We start from the raw sequence: 22,908 nt of genomic DNA, 5'->3' as shown, positions 1-22,908 counted from the left end.
CCGAAAAGTTGCAATACCCCCCCAAAGGAAATATTTCGCCTCAAAATGGCCAAAAATTGTAATACCTTCAAAGGAACAATTTCGCTTCAATATGGCCAAAAGTTGCAATACCCCCCCAAAGGAACAATTTCGCCTCAAAATGGAAAAAAATTGCAATACCTCCCCAAAGGAACAATTTCGCCTCAAAATGCCGAAAAGTTGCAATACCCCCCGAAAGGAACAATTTCGCTTCAAAATGGCCAAAAGATGCAATATCCCCCCAAAGCAACAATTTCGCCTCAAAATGAAAAAAAAATTGCAATACCCCCCAAAGGAACAATTTCGTTTCAAAATGCAGAAAAGTTGCAATACCCCCCCAAAGGAACAATTTCACCTCAAAATGCCGAAAAGTTGCAATACCCCCCGAAAGGAACAATTTCGCTTCAAAATGGCCAAAAGTTGCAATACCCCCCCAAAGGAACAATTTCGCCTCAAAATGGAAAAAAAATTGCAATACCCCCCCAAAGGAACATTTTCGCTTCAAAATGGCCAAAAGTAGCAATACCCCCCAAAGGAACAATTTCGCCTCAAAATGGCAAAAAATTGCAATACCCCCCAAAGGAACAATTTCGCTTCAAAATGGCCAAAAGTTGCAATACCCCCCCAAAGGAACAATTTCGCCTCAAAATGCCGAAAAGTTGCAATACCCCCCCAAAGGAACAATTTCGCCTCAAAATGGCCAAAAATTGTAATACCCCCCAAAGGAACAATTTCGCTTCAATATGGCCAAAAGTTGCAATACCCCCCCAAAGGAACAATTTCGCTTCAAAATGGAAAAAAATTGCAATACCCCCCCAAAGGAACAATTTCGCCTCAAAATGCCGAAAAGTTGCAATACCCCCCCAAAGGAACAATTTCGCTTAAAAATGGCCAAAAGTTGCAATACCCCCCAAAGGAACAATTTCGCCTCAAAATGCCGAAAAGTTACAATACCCCCCGAAAGGAACATTTTCGCTTTAAAATGGCCAAAAGTTGCAATACCCCCCCAAAGGAACAATTTCGCCTCAAAATAACGAAAAGTTTCAATACCCCCCGAAAGGAACAATTTCGCTTCAAAATGGCCAAAAGTTGCAATACCCCCCCAAAGGAACAATTTCGCCTCAAAATGGCAAAAAATTGCAATACCCCCCCAAAGGAACAATTTCACCTCAAAATGCCGAAAAGTTGCAATACCCCCCGAAAGGAACAATTTCGCTTCAAAATGGCCAAAAGATACAATACCCCCACAATTTCGCCTCAAAATGGCAAAAAATTGCAATACCCCCCCAAGGAACAATTTCGCCTCAAAATGCCGAAAAGTTGCAATACCCCCCGAAAGGAACAATTTCGCTTCAAAATGGCCAAAAGTTGCAATACCCCCCCAAAGGAACAATTTCGCCTCAAAATGGCAAAAAATTGCAATACCTCCCCAAAGGAACAATTTCGCCTCAAAATGCCGAAAAGTTGCAATACCCCCCCAAAGGAAGAATTTCGCTTCAAAATGGCCAAAAGTTGCAATACCCCCCCAAAGGAACAATTTCGCCTCAAAATGCCGAAAAGTTGCAATACCCCCCGAAAGGAACAATTTCGCTTCAAAATGGCCAAAAGTTGCAATACCCCCCCAAAGGAACAATTTCGCCTCAAAATGGCAAAAAATTGCAATACCCCCCCAAAGGAACAATTTCGCTTCAAAATGGCCAAAAGTTGCAATACCCCCCCAAAGGAACAATTTCACCTCAAAATGGCAAAAAATTGCAATACCCCCCCAAAGGAACAATTTCGTCTCAAAATGCCGAAAAGTTGCAATACCCCCCGAAAGGAACAATTTCGCTTCAAAATGGCCAAAAGTTGAAATACCCCCCCAAAGGAACAATTTCGCCTCAAAATGGCCAAAAATTGTAATACCCCCCCAAAGGAACAATTTCGCTTCAATATGGCCAAAAGTTGCAATACCCCCCGAAAGGAACAATTTCGCTTCAAAATGGCCAAAAGTTGCAATACCCCCCCAAAGGAACAATTTCGCCTCAAAATGGCAAAAAATTGCAATACCTCCCCAAAGGAACAATTTCGCCTCAAAATGCCGAAAAGTTGCAATACCCCCCGAAAGGAACAATTTCGCTTCAAAATGGCAAAAAGTTGCAATACCCCCCAAAGGAACAATTTCGCCTCAAAATGGCAAAAAATTGCAATACCCCCCCAAAGGAACAATTTCGCCTCAAAATGCCGAAAAGTTGCAATACCACCCGAAAGGAACAATTTCGCTTCAAAATGGCCAAAAGTTGCAACACCCCCCGAAAGGAACAATTTCGCCTCAAAATGGCAAAAAATTGCAATACCCCCCCAAAGGAACAATTTCGCTTAAAAATGGCCAAAAGTTGCAATACCAACCCCAAAGGAACAATTTCGCCTCAAAATGGCAAAAAATTGCAATACCCCCCCAAAGGAACAATTTTGCCTCAAAATGCCGAAAAGTTGCAATACCCCCCCAAAGGAACAATTTTGCTTCAAAACGGCCAAAAGTTGCAATACCCCCCCAAAGGAACAATTTAACCTCAAAATGGCAAAAAATTGCAATACCCTTCCAAAGGAACAATTTCGCTTCAAAATGGCCAAAAGTTGCAATACCCCCCCAAAGGAAATATTTCGCCTCAAAATGGCCAAAAATTGTAATACCCCCAAAGGAACAATTTCGCTTCAATATGGCCAAAAGTTGCAATACCCCCCCAAAGGAACAATTTCGCCTCAAAATGGAAAAAAATTGCAATACCCCCCCAAAGGAACAATTTCGCCTCAAAATGCCGAAAAGTTGCAATACCCCCCGAAAGGAACAATTTCGCTTCAAAATGGCCAAAAGATGCAATATCCCCCCAAAGCAACAATTTCGCCTCAAAATGAAAAAAAAATTGCAATACCCCCCAAAGGAACAATTTCGTTTCAAAATGCAGAAAAGTTGCAATACCCCCCCAAAGGAACAATTTCACCTCAAAATGCCGAAAAGTTGCAATACCCCCCGAAAGGAACAATTTCGCTTCAAAATGGCCAAAAGTTGCAATACCCCCCCAAAGGAACAATTTCGCCTCAAAATGGAAAAAAAATTGCAATACCCCCCAAAGGAACAATTTCGCTTCAAAATGGCCAAAAGTTGCAATACCCCCCCAAAGGAACAATTTCGCCTCAAAATGCCGAAAAGTTGCAATACCCCCCGAAAGGAACAATTTCGCCTCAAAATGGCAAAAAATTGCAATACCCCCCCAAAGGAACAATTTCGCCTCAAAATGCCGAAAAGTTGCAATACCCCCCCCCCCAAAGGAACAATTTCGCATCAAAATGGCCAAAAGTTGCAATACCCCCCCAATGGAACAATTTCGCCTCAAAATGCCGAAAAGTTGCAATACCCCCCGAAAGGAACAATTTCGCTTCAAAATGGCCAAAAGTTGCAATACCCCCCCAAAGGAACAATTTCACCTCAAAATGCCGAAAAGTTGCAATACCCCCCCAAAGGAACAATTTCGCCTCAAAATGGCCAAAAATTGTAATACCCCCCAAAGGAACAATTTCGCTTCAATATGGCCAAAAGTTGCAATACCCCCCCAAAGGAACAATTTCGCTTCAAAATAAAAAAAAAATGCAATACCCCCCAAAGGAACAATTTCGCCTCAAAATGCCGAAAAGTTGCAATACCCCCCCAAAGGAACAATTTCGCTTAAAAATGGCCAAAAGTTGCAATACCCCCCAAAGGAACAATTTCGCCTCAAAATGCCGAAAAGTTGCAATACCCCCCGAAAGGAACATTTTCGCTTTAAAATGGCCAAAAGTTGCAATACCCCCCCAAAGGAACAATTTCGCCTCAAAATAACGAAAAGTTTCAATACCCCCCGAAAGGAACAATTTCGCTTCAAAATGGCCAAAAGTTGCAATACCCCCCCAAAGGAACAATTTCTCCTCAAAATGGCAAAAAATTGCAATACCCCCCCAAAGGAACAATTTCACCTCAAAATGCCGAAAAGTTGCAATACCCCCCGAAAGGAACAATTTCGCTTCAAAATGGCCAAAAGATACAATACCCCCACAATTTCGCCTCAAAATGGCAAAAAATTGCAATACCCCCCCAAGGAACAATTTCGCCTCAAAATGCCGAAAAGTTGCAATACCCCCCGAAAGGAACAATTTCGCTTCAAAATGGCCAAAAGTTGCAATACCCCCCCAAAGGAACAATTTCACCTCAAAATGCCGAAAAGTTGCAATACCCCCCCAAAGGAACAATTTCGCCTCAAAATGGCCAAAAATTGTAATACCCCCCAAAGGAACAATTTCGCTTCAATATGGCCAAAAGTTGCAATACCCCCCCCAAAGGAACAATTTCGCTTCAAAATAAAAAAAAAATGCAATACCCCCCAAAGGAACAATTTCGCCTCAAAATGCCGAAAAGTTGCAATACCCCCCCAAAGGAACAATTTCGCTTAAAAATGGCCAAAAGTTGCAATACCCCCCAAAGGAACAATTTCGCCTCAAAATGCCGAAAAGTTGCAATACCCCCCGAAAGGAACATTTTCGCTTTAAAATGGCCAAAAGTTGCAATACCCCCCCAAAGGAACAATTTCGCCTCAAAATAACGAAAAGTTTCAATACCCCCCGAAAGGAACAATTTCGCTTCAAAATGGCCAAAAGTTGCAATACCCCCCCAAAGGAACAATTTCGCCTCAAAATGGCAAAAAATTGCAATACCCCCCCAAAGGAACAATTTCACCTCAAAATGCCGAAAAGTTGCAATACCCCCCGAAAGGAACAATTTCGCTTCAAAATGGCCAAAAGATACAATACCCCCACAATTTCGCCTCAAAATGGCAAAAAATTGCAATACCCCCCCAAGGAACAATTTCGCCTCAAAATGCCGAAAAGTTGCAATACCCCCCGAAAGGAACAATTTCGCTTCAAAATGGCCAAAAGTTGCAATACCCCCCAAAGGAACAATTTCGCCTCAAAATGGCAAAAAATTGCAATACCTCCCCAAAGGAACAATTTCGCCTCAAAATGCCGAAAAGTTGCAATACCCCCCCAAAGGAAGAATTTCGCTTCAAAATGGCCAAAAGTTGCAATACCCCCCCAAAGGAACAATTTCGCCTCAAAATGCCGAAAAGTTGCAATACCCCCCGAAAGGAACAATTTCGCTTCAAAATGGCCAAAAGTTGCAATACCCCCCCAAAGGAACAATTTCGCCTCAAAATGGCAAAAAATTGCAATACCCCCCCAAAGGAACAATTTCGCTTCAAAATGGCCAAAAGTTGCAATACCCCCCCAAAGGAACAATTTCACCTCAAAATGGCAAAAAATTGCAATACCCCCCCAAAGGAACAATTTCGTCTCAAAATGCCGAAAAGTTGCAATACCCCCCGAAAGGAACAATTTCGCTTCAAAATGGCCAAAAGTTGAAATACCCCCCCAAAGGAACAATTTCGCCTCAAAATGGCCAAAAATTGTAATACCCCCCCAAAGGAACAATTTCGCTTCAATATGGCCAAAAGTTGCAATACCCCCCGAAAGGAACAATTTCGCTTCAAAATGGCCAAAAGTTGCAATACCCCCCCAAAGGAACAATTTCGCCTCAAAATGGCAAAAAATTGCAATACCTCCCCAAAGGAACAATTTCGCCTCAAAATGCCGAAAAGTTGCAATACCCCCCGTAAGGAACAATTTCGCTTCAAAATGGCCAAAAGTTGCAATACCCCCCAAAGGAACAATTTCGCCTCAAAATGGCAAAAAATTGCAATACCCCCCCAAAGGAACAATTTCGCCTCAGAATGCCGAAAAGTTGCAATACCACCCGAAAGGAACAATTTCGCTTCAAAATGGCCAAAAGTTGCAATACCCCCCGAAAGGAACAATTTCGCCTCAAAATGGCAAAAAATTGCAATACCCCCCCAAAGGAACAATTTCGCTTAAAAATGGCCAAAAGTTGCAATACCAACCCCAAAGGAACAATTTCGCCTCAAAATGGCAAAAAATTGCAATACCCCCCAAAGGAACAATTTTGCCTCAAAATGGCAAAAAATTGTAATACCCCCCCAAAGGAACAATTTCGCTTCAATATGGCCAAAAGTTGCAATACCCCCCGAAAGGAACAATTTCGCTTCAAAATGGCCAAAAGTTGCAATACCCCCCCAAAGGAACAATTTCGCCTCAAAATGGCAAAAAATTGCAATACCTCCCCAAAGGAACAATTTTGCCTCAAAATGCCGAAAAGTTGCAATACCCCCCGAAAGGAACAATTTCGCTTCAAAATGGCAAAAAGTTGCAATACCCCCCAAAGGAACAATTTCGCCTCAAAATGGCAAAAAATTGCAATACCCCCCCAAAGGAACAATTTCGCTTAAAAATGGCCAAAAGTTGCAATACCAACCCCAAAGGAACAATTTCGCCTCAAAATGGCAAAAAATTGCAATACCCTTCCAAAGGAACAATTTCGCCTCAAAATGCCGAAAAGTTGCAATACCCCCCGAAAGGAACAATTTCGCTTCAAAATGGCCAAAAGTTGCAATACCCCCCCAAAGGAACAATTTCGCCTCAAAATGGCAAAAAATTGCAATACCTCCCCCAAAGGAACAATTTCGCCTCAAAATGCCGAAAAGTTGCAATACCCCCCCAAAGGAACAATTTCGCTTCAATATGGCCAAAAGTTGCAATACCCCCCGAATGAACAATTTCGCTTCAAAATGGCCAAAAGTTGCAATACCCCCCCAAAGGAACAATTTCGCCTCAAAATGGCAAAAAATTGTAATACCCCCCCAAAGGAACAATTTCGCTTCAATATGGCCAAAAGTTGCAATACCCCCCCAAAGGAACAATTTCGCCTCAAAATGGGAAAAAATTGCAATACCCCCCCAAAGGAACAATTTTGCCACAAAATGCCGAAAAGTTGCAATACCCCCCGAAAGGAACAATTTCGCTTCAAAATGGCCAAAAGTTGCAATACCCCCCCAAAGGAACAATTTCGCCTCAAAATGGCAAAAAATTGCAATACCTCCCCAAAGGAACAATTTCGCCTCAAAATGACGAAAAGTTGCAATACCCCCCGAAAGGAACAATTTCGCTTCAAAATGGCCAAAAGTTGCAATACCCCCCGAAAGGAACAATTTCGCTTCAAAATGGCCAAAAGTTGCAATACCCCCCCAAAGGAACAATTTCGCCTCAAAATGGCAAAAAATTGCAATACCTCCCCAAAGGAACAATTTCGCCTCAAAATGCCGAAAAGTTGCAATACCCCCCGAAAGGAACAATTTCGCTTCAAAATGGCCAAAAGTTGCAATACCCCCCCAAAGGAACAATTTCGCCTCAAAATGGCAAAAAATTGCAATAACCCCCAAAGGAACAATTTCGCCTCAAAATGCCGAAAAGTTGCAATACCCCCCGAAAGGAACAATTTCGCTTCAAAATGGCCAAAAGTTGCTATACCCCCCCAAAGGAACAATTTCACCTCAAAATGGCAAAAAATTGCAATGCCCCCCCAAAGGAACAATTTTGCCTCAAAATGCCGAAAAGTTGCAATACCCCCCCAAAGGAACAATTTCGCTTCAAAATGGCCAAAAGTTGCAATACCCCCCAAAGGAACAATTTCGCCTCAAAATGAAAAAAAAATTGCAATACCCCCCCAAAGGAACAATTTTGCCTCAAAATGCCGAAAAGTTGCAATACCCCCCGAAAGGAACAATTTCGCTTCAAAATGGCCAAAAGTTGTTATAACCCCCTCAAAGGAACAATTTTGCCTCAAAATGCCGAAAAGTTGCAATACCCCCCGAAAGGAACAATTTCGCTTCAAAATGGCCAAAAGATACAATACCCCCACAATTTCGCCTCAAAATGGCAAAAAATTGCAATACCCCCCCAAGGAACAATTTCGCCTCAAAATGCCGAAAAGTTGCAATACCCCCCGAAAGGAACAATTTCGCTTCAAAATGGCCAAAAGTTGCAATACCCCCCCAAAGGAACAATTTCGCCTCAAAATGCCGAAAAGTTGCAATACCCCCCGAAAGGAACAATTTCGCTTCAAAATGGCCAAAAGTTGCAATACCCCCCCAAAGGAACAATTTCGCCTCAAAATGGCAAAAAATTGCAATACCCCCCAAAGGAACAATTTCGCTTCAAAATGGCCAAAAGTTGTAATACCCCCCCAAAGGAACAATTTCACCTCAAAATGGCAAAAAATTGCAATACCCCCCCAAAGGAACAATTTCGTCTCAAAATGCCGAAAAGTTGCAATACCCCCCGAAAGGAACAACTTCGCTTCAAAATGGCCAAAAGTTGCAATACCCCCCCAAAGGAACAATTTCGCCTCAAAATGGCCAAAAATTGTAATACCCCCCCCAAAGGAACAATTTCGCTTCAATATGGCCAAAAGTTGCAATACCCCCCGAAAGGAACAATTTTGCTTCAAAATGGCCAAAAGTTGCAATACCCCCCCAAAGGAACAATTTCACCTCAAAATGGCAAAAAATTGCAATACCCCCCCAAAGGAACAATTTCGTCTCAAAATGCCGAAAAGTTGCAATACCCCCCGAAAGGAACAATTTCGCTTCAAAATGGCCAAAAGTTGAAATACCCCCCCAAAGGAACAATTTCGCCTCAAAATGGCCAAAAATTGTAATACCCCCCCAAAGGAACAATTTCGCTTCAATATGGCCAAAAGTTGCAATACCCCCCGAAAGGAACAATTTCGCTTCAAAATGGCCAAAAGTTGCAATACCCCCCCAAAGGAACAATTTCGCCTCAAAATGGCAAAAAATTGCAATACCTCCCCAAAGGAACAATTTCGCCTCAAAATGCCGAAAAGTTGCAATACCCCCCGAAAGGAACAATTTCGCTTCAAAATGGCCAAAAGTTGCAATACCCCCCAAAGGAACAATTTCGCCTCAAAATGGCAAAAAATTGCAATACCCCCCCAAAGGAACAATTTCGCCTCAAAATGCCGAAAAGTTGCAATACCCCCCGAAAGGAACAATTTCGCTTCAAAATGGCCAAAAGTTGCAATACCCCCCAAAGGAACAATTTCGCTTCAAAATGGCAAAAAATTGCAATACCCCCCCAAAGGAACAATTTCGCCTCAAAATGCCGAAAAGTTGCAATACCACCCGAAAGGAACAATTTCGCTTCAAAATGGCCAAAAGTTGCAATACCCCCCGAAAGGAACAATTTCGCCTCAAAATGGCAAAAAATTGCAATACCCCCCCAAAGGAACAATTTCGCTTAAAAATGGCCAAAAGTTGCAATACCAACCCCAAAGGAACAATTTCGCCTCAAAATGGCAAAAAATTGCAATACCCCCCAAAGGAACAATTTTGCCTCAAAATGGCAAAAAATTGTAATACCCCCCCAAAGGAACAATTTCGCTTCAATATGGCCAAAAGTTGCAATACCCCCCGAAAGGAACAATTTCGCTTCAAAATGGCCAAAAGTTGCAATACCCCCCCAAAGGAACAATTTCGCCTCAAAATGGCAAAAAATTGCAATACCTCCCCAAAGGAACAATTTCGCCTCAAAATGCCGAAAAGTTGCAATACCCCCCGAAAGGAACAATTTCGCTTCAAAATGGCCAAAAGTTGCAATACCCCCCAAAGGAACAATTTCGCCTCAAAATGGCAAAAAATTGCAATACCCCCCAAAGGAACAATTTCGCCTCAAAATGCCGAAAAGTTGCAATACCACCCGAAAGGAACAATTTCGCTTCAAAATGGCCAAAAGTTGCAATACCCCCCGAAAGGAACAATTTCGCCTCAAAATGGCAAAAAATTGCAATACCCCCCCAAAGGAACAATTTCGCTTAAAAATGGCCAAAAGTTGCAATACCAACCCCAAAGGAACAATTTCGCCTCAAAATGGCAAAAAATTGCAATACCCCCCCAAAGGAACAATTTTGCCTCAAAATGCCGAAAAGTTGCAATACCCCCCCAAAGGAACAATTTTGCTTCAAAACGGCCAAAAGTTGCAATACCCCCCCAAAGGAACAATTTAACCTCAAAATGGCAAAAAATTGCAATACCCTTCCAAAGGAACAATTTCGCCTCAAAATGCCGAAAAGTTGCAATACCCCCCGAAAGGAACAATTTCGCTTCAAAATGGCCAAAAGTTGCAATACCCCCCCAAAGGAACAATTTCGCCTCAAAATGGCAAAAAATTGCAATACCTCCCCCAAAGGAACAATTTCGCCTCAAAATGCCGAAAAGTTGCAATACCCCCCCAAAGGAACAATTTCGCTTCAATATGGCCAAAAGTTGCAATACCCCCCGAATGAACAATTTCGCTTCAAAATGGCCAAAAGTTGCAATACCCCCCCAAAGGAACAATTTCGCCTCAAAATGGCAAAAAATTGTAATACCCCCCAAAGGAACAATTTCGCTTCAATATGGCCAAAAGTTGCAATACCCCCCCAAAGGAACAATTTCGCCTCAAAATGGCAAAAAATTGCAATACCCCCCCAAAGGAACAATTTTGCCACAAAATGCCGAAAAGTTGCAATACCCCCCGAAAGGAACAATTTCGCTTCAAAATGGCCAAAAGTTGCAATACCCCCCCAAAGGAACAATTTCGCCTCAAAATGGCAAAAAATTGCAATACCTCCCCAAAGGAACAATTTTGCCTCAAAATGACGAAAAGTTGCAATACCCCCCGAAAGGAACAATTTCGCTTCAAAATGGCCAAAAGTTGCAATACCCCCCGAAAGGAACAATTTCGCTTCAAAATGGCCAAAAGTTGCAATACCCCCCAAAGGAACAATTTCGCCTCAAAATGGCAAAAAATTGCAATACCTCCCCAAAGGAACAATTTCGCCTCAAAATGCCAAAAAGTTGCAATACCCCCCGAAAGGAACAATTTCGCTTCAAAATCGCCAAAAGTTGCAATACCCCCCCAAAGGAACAATTTCGCCTCAAAATGGCAAAAAATTGCAATAACCCCCAAAGGAACAATTTCGCCTCAAAATGCCGAAAAGTTGCAATACCCCCCGAAAGGAACAATTTCGCTTCAAAATGGCCAAAAGTTGCAATACCCCCCCAAAGGAACAATTTCACCTCAAAATGGCAAAAAATTGCAATGCCCCCCCAAAGGAACAATTTTGCCTCAAAATGCCGAAAAGTTGCAATACCCCCCCAAAGGAACAATTTCGCTTCAAAATGGCCAAAAGTTGCAATACCCCCCAAAGGAACAATTTCGCCTCAAAATGAAAAAAAAATTGCAATACCCCCCCAAAGGAACAATTTTGCCTCAAAATGCCGAAAAGTTGCAATACCCCCCGAAAGGAACAATTTCGCTTCAAAATGGCCAAAAGTTGTTATAACCCCCTCAAAGGAACAATTTTGCCTCAAAATGCCGAAAAGTTGCAATACCCCCCGAAAGGAACAATTTCGCTTCAAAATGGCCAAAAGATACAATACCCCCACAATTTCGCCTCAAAATGGCAAAAAATTGCAATACCCCCCCCAAGGAACCATTTCGCCTCAAAATGCCGAAAAGTTGCAATACCCCCCGAAAGGAACAATTTCGCTTCAAAATGGCCAAAAGTTGCAATACCCCCCCAAAGGAACAATTTCGCCTCAAAATGGCAAAAAATTGCAATACCTCCCCAAAGGAACAATTTCGCCTCAAAATGCCGAAAAGTTGCAATACCCCCCCAAAGGAACAATTTCGCTTCAAAATGGCCAAAAGTTGCAATACCCCCCCAAAGGAACAATTTCGCCTCAAAATGCCGAAAAGTTGCAATACCCCCTCAAAGGAACAATTTCGCTTCAAAATTGCCGAAAGTTGCAATACCCCCCCAAAGGAACAATTTCGCCTCAAAATGGCAAAAAATTGCAATACCCCCCAAAGGAACAATTTCGCTTCAAAATGGCCAAAAGTTGCAATACCCCCCCAAAGGAACAATTTCACCTCAAAATGGCAAAAAATTGCAATACCCCCCCAAAGGAACAATTTCGTCTCAAAATGCCGAAAAGTTGCAATACCCCCCGAAAGGAACAACTTCGCTTCAAAATGGCCAAAAGTTGCAATACCCCCCCAAAGGAACAATTTCGCCTCAAAATGGCCAAAAATTGTAATACCCCCCCAAAGGAACAATTTCGCTTCAATATGGCCAAAAGTTGCAATACCCCCCGAAAGGAACAATTTTGCTTCAAAATGGCCAAAAGTTGCAATACCCCCCCAAAGGAACAATTTCACCTCAAAATGGCAAAAAATTGCAATACCCCCCCAAAGGAACAATTTCGTCTCAAAATGCCGAAAAGTTGCAATACCCCCCGAAAGGAACAATTTCGCTTCAAAATGGCCAAAAGTTGAAATACCCCCCCAAAGGAACAATTTCGCCTCAAAATGGCCAAAAATTGTAATACCCCCCCAAAGGAACAATTTCGCTTCAATATGACCAAAAGTTGCAATACCCCCCGAAAGGAACAATTTCGCTTCAAAATGGCCAAAAGTTGCAATACCCCCCCAAAGGAACAATTTCGCCTCAAAATGGCAAAAAATTGCAATACCTCCCCAAAGGAACAATTTCGCCTCAAAATGCCGAAAAGTTGCAATACCCCCCGAAAGGAACAATTTCGCTTCAAAATGGCCAAAAGTTGCAATACCCCCGAAAGGAACAATTTCGCCTCAAAATGGCAAAAAATTGCAATACCCCCCCAAAGGAACAATTTCGCCTCAAAATGCCGAAAAGTTGCAATACCACCCGAAAGGAACAATTTCGCTTCAAAATGGCCAAAAGTTGCAATACCCCCCGAAAGGAACAATTTCGCCTCAAAATGGCAAAAAATTGCAATACCCCCCCAAAGGAACAATTTCGCTTAAAAATGGCCAAAAGTTGCAATACCAACCCCAAAGGAACAATTTCGCCTCAAAATGGCAAAAAATTGCAATACCCCCCCAAAGGAACAATTTTGCCTCAAAATGGCAAAAAATTGTAATACCCCCCCAAAGGAACAATTTCGCTTCAATATGGCCAAAAGTTGCAATACCCCCCGAAAGGAACAATTTCGCTTCAAAATGGCCAAAAGTTGCAATACCCCCCCAAAGGAACAATTTCGCCTCAAAATGGCAAAAAATTGCAATACCTCCCCAAAGTAACAATTTCGCCTCAAAATGCCGAAAAGTTGCAATACCCCCCGAAAGGAACAATTTCGCTTCAAAATGGCCAAAAGTTGCAATACCCCCCAAAGGAACAATTTCGCCTCAAAATGGCAAAAAATTGCAATACCCCCCCAAAGGAACAATTTCGCCTCAAAATGCCGAAAAGTTGCAATACCACCCGAAAGGAACAATTTCGCTTCAAAATGGCCAAAAGTTGCAATACCCCCCGAAAGGAACAATTTCGCCTCAAAATGGCAAAAAATTGCAATACCCCCCCAAAGGAACAATTTCGCTTAAAAATGGCCAAAAGTTGCAATACCAACCCCAAAGGAACAATTTCGCCTCAAAATGGCAAAAAATTGCAATACCCCCCCAAAGGAACAATTTTGCCTCAAAATGCCGAAAAGTTGCAATACCCCCCCAAAGGAACAATTTTGCTTCAAAACGGCCAAAAGTTGCAATACCCCCCCAAAGGAACAATTTAACCTCAAAATGGCAAAAAATTGCAATACCCTTCCAAAGGAACAATTTCGCCTCAAAATGCCGAAAAGTTGCAATACCCCCCGAAAGGAACAATTTCGCTTCAAAATGGCCAAAAGTTGCAATACCCCCCCAAAGGAACAATTTCGCCTCAAAATGGCAAAAAATTGCAATACCTCCCCCAAAGGAACAATTTCGCCTCAAAATGCCGAAAAGTTGCAATACCCCCCCAAAGGAACAATTTCGCTTCAATATGGCCAAAAGTTGCAATACCCCCCGAATGAACAATTTCGCTTCAAAATGGCCAAAAGTTGCAATACCCCCCCAAAGGAACAATTTCGCCTCAAAATGGCAAAAAATTGTAATACCCCCCCAAAGGAACAATTTCGCTTCAATATGGCCAAAAGTTGCAATACCCCCCCAAAGGAACAATTTCGCCTCAAAATGGCAAAAAATTGCAATACCCCCCCAAAGGAACAATTTTGCCACAAAATGCCGAAAAGTTGCAATACCCCCCGAAAGGAACAATTTCGCTTCAAAATGGCCAAAAGTTGCAATACCCCCCCAAAGGAACAATTTCGCCTCAAAATGGCAAAAAATTGCAATACCTCCCCAAAGGAACAATTTCGCCTCAAAATGACGAAAAGTTGCAATACCCCCCGAAAGGAACAATTTCGCTTCAAAATGGCCAAAAGTTGCAATACCCCCCGAAAGGAACAATTTCGCTTCAAAATGGCCAAAAGTTGCAATACCCCCCCAAAGGAACAATTTCGCCTCAAAATGACAAAAAATTGCAATACCTCCCCAAAGGAACAATTTCGCCTCAAAATGCCGAAAAGTTGCAATACCCCCCGAAAGGAACAATTTCGCTTCAAAATGGCCAAAAGTTGCAATACCCCCCCAAAGGAACAATTTCGCCTCAAAATGGCAAAAAATTGCAATAACCCCCAAAGGAACAATTTCGCCTCAAAATGCCGAAAAGTTGCAATACCCCCCGAAAGGAACAATTTCGCTTCAAAATGGCCAAAAGTTGCAATACCCCCCCAAAGGAACAATTTCACCTCAAAATGGCAAAAAATTGCAATGCCCCCCCAAAGGAACAATTTTGCCTCAAAATGCCGAAAAGTTGCAATACCCCCCCAAAGGAACAATTTCGCTTCAAAATGAAAAAAAAATTGCAATACCCCCCCAAAGGAACAATTTTGCCTCAAAATGGCCAAAAGTTGCAATACCCCCCAAAGGAACAATTTCGCCTCAAAATGAAAAAAAAATTGCAATACCCCCCCAAAGGAACAATTTTGCCTCAAAATGCCGAAAAGTTGCAATACCCCCCGAAAGGAACAATTTCGCTTCAAAATGGCCAAAAGTTGTTATAACCCCCTCAAAGGAACAATTTTGCCTCAAAATGCCGAAAAGTTGCAATACCCCCCGAAAGGAACAATTTCGCTTCAAAATGGCCAAAAGATACAATACCCCCACAATTTCGCCTCAAAATGGCAAAAAATTGCAATACCCCCCCAAGGAACAATTTCGCCTCAAAATGCCGAAAAGTTGCAATACCCCCCGAAAGGAACAATTTCGCTTCAAAATGGCCAAAAGTTGCAATACACCCCCAAAGGAACAATTTCGCCTCAAAATGGCAAAAAATTGCAATACCTCCCCAAAGGAACAATTTCGCCTCAAAATGCCGAAAAGTTGCAATACCCCCCGAAAGGAACAATTTCGCTTCAAAATGGCCAAAAGATACAATACCCCCACAATTTCGCCTCAAAATGGCAAAAAATTGCAATACCCCCCCCAAGGAACAATTTCGCCTCAAAATGCCGAAAAGTTGCAATACCCCCCGAAAGGAACAATTTCGCTTCAAAATGGCCAAAAGTTGCAATACCCCCCCAAAGGAACAATTTCGCTTCAAAATGGCCAAAAGTTGCAATACCCCCCCAAAGGAACAATTTCGCCTCAAAATGCCGAAAAGTTGCAATACCCCCCGAAAGGAACAATTTCGCTTCAAAATGGCCAAAAGTTGCAATACCCCCCCAAAGGAACAATTTCGCCTCAAAATGGCAAAAAATTGCAATACCCCCCAAAGGAACAATTTCGCTTCAAAATGGCCAAAAGTTGCAATACCCCCCCAAAGGAACAATTTCACCTCAAAATGGCAAAAAATTGCAATACCCCCCCAAAGGAACAATTTCGTCTCAAAATGCCGAAAAGTTGCAATACCCCCCGAAAGGAACAACTTCGCTTCAAAATGGCCAAAAGTTGCAATACCCCCCCAAAGGAACAATTTCGCCTCAAAATGGCCAAAAATTGTAATACCCCCCAAAGGAACAATTTCGCTTCAATATGGCCAAAAGTTGCAATACCCCCCGAAAGGAACAATTTTGCTTCAAAATGGCCAAAAGTTGCAATACCCCCCCAAAGGAACAATTTCACCTCAAAATTGCAAAAAAATGCAATACCCCCCCAAAGGAACAATTTCGTCTCAAAATGCCGAAAAGTTGCAATACCCCCCGAAAGGAACAATTTCGCTTCAAAATGGCCAAAAGTTGAAATACCCCCCCAAAGGAACAATTTCGCCTCAAAATGGCCAAAAATTGTAATACCCCCCCAAAGGAACAATTTCGCTTCAATATGGCCAAAAGTTGCAATACCCCCCGAAAGGAACAATTTCGCTTCAAAATGGCCAAAAGTTGCAATACCCCCCCAAAGGAACAATTTCGCCTCAAAATGGCAAAAAATTGCAATACCTCCCCAAAGGAACAATTTCGCCTCAAAATGCCGAAAAGTTGCAATACCCCCCGAAAGGAACAATTTCGCTTCAAAATGGCCAAAAGTTGCAATACCCCCCAAAGGAACAATTTCGCCTCAAAATGGCAAAAAATTGCAATACCCCCCCAAAGGAACAATTTCGCCTCAAAATGCCGAAAAGTTGCAATACCACCCGAAAGGAACAATTTCGCTTCAAAATGGCCAAAAGTTGCAATACCCCCCGAAAGGAACAATTTCGCCTCAAAATGGCAAAAAATTGCAATACCCCCCCAAAGGAACAATTTCGCTTAAAAATGGCCAAAAGTTGCAATACCAACCCCAAAGGAACAATTTCGCCTCAAAATGGCAAAAAATTGCAATACCCCCCCAAAGGAACAATTTTGCCTCAAAATGGCAAAAAATTGTAATACCCCCCCAAAGGAACAATTTCGCTTCAATATGGCCAAAAGTTGCAATACCCCCCGAAAGGAACAATTTCGCTTCAAAATGGCCAAAAGTTGCAATACCCCCCCAAAGGAACAATTTCGCCTCAAAATGGCAAAAAATTGCAATACCTCCCCAAAGGAACAATTTCGCCTCAAAATGCCGAAAAGTTGCAATACCCCCCGAAAGGAACAATTTCGCTTCAAAATGGCCAAAAGTTGCAATACCCCCCAAAGGAACAATTTCGCCTCAAAATGGCAAAAAATTGCAATACCCCCCCAAAGGAACAATTTCGCCTCAAAATGCCGAAAAGTTGCAATACCACCCGAAAGGAACAATTTCGCTTCAAAATGGCCAAAAGTTGCAATACCCCCCGAAAGGAACAATTTCGCCTCAAAATGGCAAAAAATTGCAATACCCCCCCAAAGGAACAATTTCGCTTAAAAATGGCCAAAAGTTGCAATACCAACCCCAAAGGAACAATTTCGCCTCAAAATGGCAAAAAATTGCAATACCCCCCCAAAGGAACAATTTTGCCTCAAAATGCCGAAAAGTTGCAATACCCCCCCAAAGGAACAATTTTGCTTCAAAACGGCCAAAAGTTGCAATACCCCCCCAAAGGAACAATTTAACCTCAAAATGGCAAAAAATTGCAATACCCTTCCAAAGGAACAATTTCGCCTCAAAATGCCGAAAAGTTGCAATACCCCCCGAAAGGAACAATTTCGCTTCAAAATGGCCAAAAGTTGCAATACCCCCCCAAGGAACAATTTCGCCTCAAAATGGCAAAAAATTGCAATACCTCCCCCAAAGGAACAATTTCGCCTCAAAATGCCGAAAAGTTGCAATACCCCCCCAAAGGAACAATTTCGCTTCAATATGGCCAAAAGTTGCAATACCCCCCGAATGAACAATTTCGCTTCAAAATGGCCAAAAGTTGCAATACCCCCCCAAAGGAACAATTTCGCCTCAAAATGGCAAAAAATTGTAATACCCCCCCAAAGGAACAATTTCGCTTCAATATGGCCAAAAGTTGCAATACCCCCCCAAAGGAACAATTTCGCCTCAAAATGGCAAAAAATTGCAATACCCCCCCAAAGGAACAATTTTGCCACAAAATGCCGAAAAGTTGCAATACCCCCCGAAAGGAACAATTTCGCTTCAAAATGGCCAAAAGTTGCAATACCCCCCCAAAGGAACAATTTCGCCTCAAAATGGCAAAAAATTGCAATACCTCCCCAAAGGAACAATTTCGCCTCAAAATGACGAAAAGTTGCAATACCCCCCGAAAGGAACAATTTCGCTTCAAAATGGCCAAAAGTTGCAATACCCCCCGAAAGGAACAATTTCACTTCAAAATGGCCAAAAGTTGCAATACCCCCCCAAAGGAACAATTTCGCCTCAAAATGGCAAAAAATTGCAATACCTCCCCAAAGGAACAATTTCGCCTCAAAATGCCGAAAAGTTGCAATACCCCCCGAAAGGAACAATTTCGCTTCAAAATGGCCAAAAGTTGCAATACCCCCCCAAAGGAACAATTTCACCTCAAAATGGCAAAAAATTGCAATGCCCCCCCAAAGGAACAATTTTGCCTCAAAATGCCGAAAAGTTGCAATACCCCCCCAAAGGAACAATTTCGCTTCAAAATGGCCAAAAGTTGCAATACCCCCCAAAGGAACAATTTCGCCTCAAAATGAAAAAAAAATTGCAATACCCCCCCAAAGGAACAATTTTGCCTCAAAATGCCGAAAAGTTGCAATACCCCCCGAAAGGAACAATTTCGCTTCAAAATGGCCAAAAGTTGTTATAACCCCCTCAAAGGAACAATTTTGCCTCAAAATGCCGAAAAGTTGCAATACCCCCCGAAAGGAACAATTTCGCTTCAAAATGGCCAAAAGATACAATACCCCCACAATTTCGCCTCAAAATGGCAAAAAATTGCAATACCCCCCCCAAGGAACAATTTCGTCTCAAAATGCCGAAAAGTTGCAATACCCCCCGAAAGGAACAATTTCGCTTCAAAATGGCCAAAAGTTGCAATACCCCCCCAAAGGAACAATTTCGCCTCAAAATGGCAAAAAATTGCAATACCTCCCCAAAGGAACAATTTCGCCTCAAAATGCCGAAAAGTTGCAATACCCCCCCAAAGGAACAATTTCGCTTCAAAATGGCCAAAAGTTGCAATACCCCCCCAAAGGAACAATTTCGCCTCAAAATGCCGAAAAGTTGCAATACCCCCCGAAAGGAACAATTTCGCTTCAAAATGGCCAAAAGTTGCAATACCCCCCCAAAGGAACAATTTCGCCTCAAAATGGCAAAAAATTGCAATACCCCCCAAAGGAACAATTTCGCTTCAAAATGGCCAAAAGTTGCAATACCCCCCCAAAGGAACAATTTCACCTCAAAATGGCAAAAAATTGCAATACCCCCCCAAAGGAACACTTTCGTCTCAAAATGCCGAAAAGTTGCAATACCCCCCGAAAGGAACAACTTCGCTTCAAAATGGCCAAAAGTTGCAATACCCCCCCAAAGGAACAATTTCGCCTCAAAATGGCCAAAAATTGTAATACCCCCCAAAGGAACAATTTCGCTTCAATATGGCCAAAAGTTGCAATACCCCCCGAAAGGAACAATTTTGCTTCAAAATGGCCAAAAGTTGCAATACCCCCCCAAAGGAACAATTTCGCCTCAAAATGGCAAAAAATTGCAATACCTCCCCAAAGGAACAATTTCGCCTCAAAATGCCGAAAAGTTGCAATACCCCCCGAAAGGAACAATTTCGCTTCAAAATGGCTAAAAGTTGCAATACCCCCCAAAGGAACAATTTCGCCTCAAAATGGCAAAAAATTGCAATACCCCCCAAAGGAACAATTTCGCTTCAAAATGGCCAAAAGTTGCAATACCCCCACAAAGGAACAATTTCGCCTCAAAATACCGAAAAGTTGCAATACCCCCCAAAGGAACAATTTCGCTTCAAAATGGCCAAAAGTTGCAATACCCCCCCAAAGGAACAATTTCGCCTCAAAATGCCGAAAAGTTGCAATACCCCCCGAAAGGAACAATTTCGCTTCAAAATGGCCAAAAGTTGCAATACCCCCCCAAAGGAACAATTTCGCCTCAAAATGGCAAAAAATTGCAATACCCCCCAAAGGAACAATTTCGCCTCAAAATGCCGAAAAGTTGCAATACCCCCCGAAAGGAACAATTTCGCTTCAAAATGGCCAAAAGTTGCAATACCCCCCCAAAGGAACAATTTCGCCTCAAAATGGAAAACAATTGCAATACCTCCCCAAAGGAACAATTTCGCCTCAAAATGCCGAAAAGTTGCAATACCCCCCGAAAGGAACAATTTCGCTTCAAAATGGCCAAAAGTTGCAATACCCCCCCAAAGGAACAATTTCGCCTCAAAATGGCAAAAAATTGCAAAACCCCCCCAAAGGAACAATTTCGCCTCAAAATGCCGAAAAGTTGCAATACCTCCCGAAAGGAACAATTTCGCTTCAAAATGGCCAAAAGTTGCAATACCCCCCCAAAGGAACAATTTCACCTCAAAATGGCAAAAAATTGCAATACCCCCCCAAAGGAACAATTTTGCCTCAAAATGCCGAAAAGTTGCAATACCCCCCGAAAGGAACAATTTCGCTTCAAAATGGCCAAAAGTTGTTATAACCCCCTCAAAGGAACAATTTTGCCTCAAAATGCCAAAAAATTGCAATACCCCCCCAAAGGAACAATTTCGCTTCAAAATGGCCAAAAGTTGCAATACCCCCCCAAAGGAACAATTTCACCTCAAAATGGCAAAAAATTGCAATACCCCCCCAAAGGAACAATTTCGTCTCAAAATGCCGAAAAGTTGCAATACCCCCCGAAAGGAACAATTTCGCTTCAAAATGGCCAAAAGTTGCAATACCCCCCCAAAGGAACAATTTCGCCTCAAAATGGCCAAAAATTGTAATACCCCCCCAAAGGAACAATTTCGCTTCAATATGGCCAAAAGTTGCAATACCCCCCGAAAGGAACAATTTCGCTTCAAAATGGCCAAAAGTTGCAATACCCCCCAAAGGAACAATTTCGCCTCAAAATGGCAAAAAATTGCAATACCTCCCCAAAGGAACAATTTCGCCTCAAAATGCCGAAAAGTTGCAATACCCCCCGAAAGGAACAATTTCGCTTCAAAATGGCCAAAAGTTGCAATACCCCCCAAAGGAACAATTTCGCCTCAAAATGGCAAAAAATTGCAATACCCCCCCAAAGGAACAATTTCGCCTCAAAATGCCGAAAAGTTGCAATACCACCCGAAAGGAACAATTTCGCTTCAAAATGGCCAAAAGTTGCAATACCCCCCGAAAGGAACAATTTCGCTTCAAAATGGCCAAAAGTTGCAATACCCCCCAAAGGAACAATTTCGCCTCAAAATGGCAAAAAATTGTAATACCCCCCCAAAGAAACAATTTCGCTTCAATATGGCCAAAAGTTGCAATACCCCCCCAAAGGAACAATTTCGCCTCAAAATGGCAAAAAATTGCAATACCCCCCCAAAGGAACAATTTCGCCACAAAATGCCGAAAAGTTGCAATACCCCCCGAAAGGAACAATTTCGCTTCAAAATGGCCAAAAGTTGCAATACCCCCCCAAAGGAACAATTTCGCCTCAAAATGGCAAAAAATTGCAATACCCCCCCAAAGGAACAATTTCGCCACAAAATGCCGAAATGTTGCAATACCCCCCGAAAGGAACAATTTCGCTTCAAAATGGCCAAAAGTTGCAATACCCCCCCAAAGGAACAATTTCGCCTCAAAATGGCAAAAAATTGCAATACCTCCCCAAAGGAACAATTTCGCCTCAAAATGACGAAAAGTTGCAATACCCCCCGAAAGGAACAATTTCGCTTCAAAATGGCCAAAAGTTGCAATACCCCCCGAAAGGAACAATTTCGCTTCAAAATGGCCAAAAGTTGCAATACCCCCCCAAAGGAACAATTTCGCCTCAAAATGGCAAAAAATTGCAATACCCCCCCAAAGGAACAATTTCGCTTAAAAATGGCCAAAAGTTGCAATACCAACCCCAAAGGAACAATTTCGCCTCAAAATGGCAAAAAATTGCAATACCCCCCCAAAGGAACAATTTTGCCTCAAAATGCCGAAAAGTTGCAATACCCCCCCAAAGGAACAATTTCGCTTAAAAATGGCCAAAAGTTGCAATACCCCCCCCAAAGGAACAATTTCGCCTCAAAATGGCAAAAAATTGCAATACCTCCCCCAAAGGAACAATTTCGCCTCAAAATGGCAAAAAATTGCAATACCTCCCCAAAGGAACAATTTCGCCTCAAAATGCCGAAAAGTTGCAATACCCCCCCAAAGGAACAATTTCGCTTCAAAATGGCCAAAAGTTGCAATACCCCCCAAAGGAACAATTTCGCCTCAAAATGCCGAAAAGTTGCAATACCCCCCGAAAGGAACAATTTCGCTTCAAAATGGCCAAAAGTTGCAATACCCCCCCAAAGGAACAATTTCGCCTCAAAATGCCGAAAAGTTGCAATACCCCCCGAAAGGAACAATTTCGCTTCAAAATGGCCAAAAGTTGCAATACCCCCCCAAAGGAACAATTTCGCCTCAAAATGGCAAAAAATTGCAATACCCCCCAAAGGAACAATTTCGCCTCAAAATGCCGAAAAGTTGCAATACCCCCCGAAAGGAACAATTTCGCTTCAAAATGGCCAAAAGTTGCAATACCCCCCAAAGGAACAATTTCGCCTCAAAATGGAAAACAATTGCAATACCTCCCCAAAGGAACAATTTCGCCTCAAAATGCCGAAAAGTTGCAATACCCCCCGAAAGGAACAATTTCGCTTCAAAATGGCCAAAAGTTGCAATACCCCCCCAAAGGAACAATTTCGCCTCAAAATGGCAAAAAATTGCAAAACCCCCCCAAAGGAACAATTTCGCCTCAAAATGCCGAAAAGTTGCAATACCTCCCGAAAGGAACAATTTCGCTTCAAAATGGCCAAAAGTTGCAATACCCCCCCAAAGGAACAATTTCACCTCAAAATGGCAAAAAATTGCAATACCCCCCCAAAGGAACAATTTTGCCTCAAAATGCCGAAAAGTT

The sequence above is a fragment of the Anomaloglossus baeobatrachus genome, chromosome 4, assembly GCF_048569485.1.
Source record: "Anomaloglossus baeobatrachus isolate aAnoBae1 chromosome 4, aAnoBae1.hap1, whole genome shotgun sequence".
NCBI lineage: Eukaryota > Metazoa > Chordata > Amphibia > Anura > Aromobatidae > Anomaloglossus > Anomaloglossus baeobatrachus.
This window is presented reverse-complemented; position numbering follows the sequence as displayed.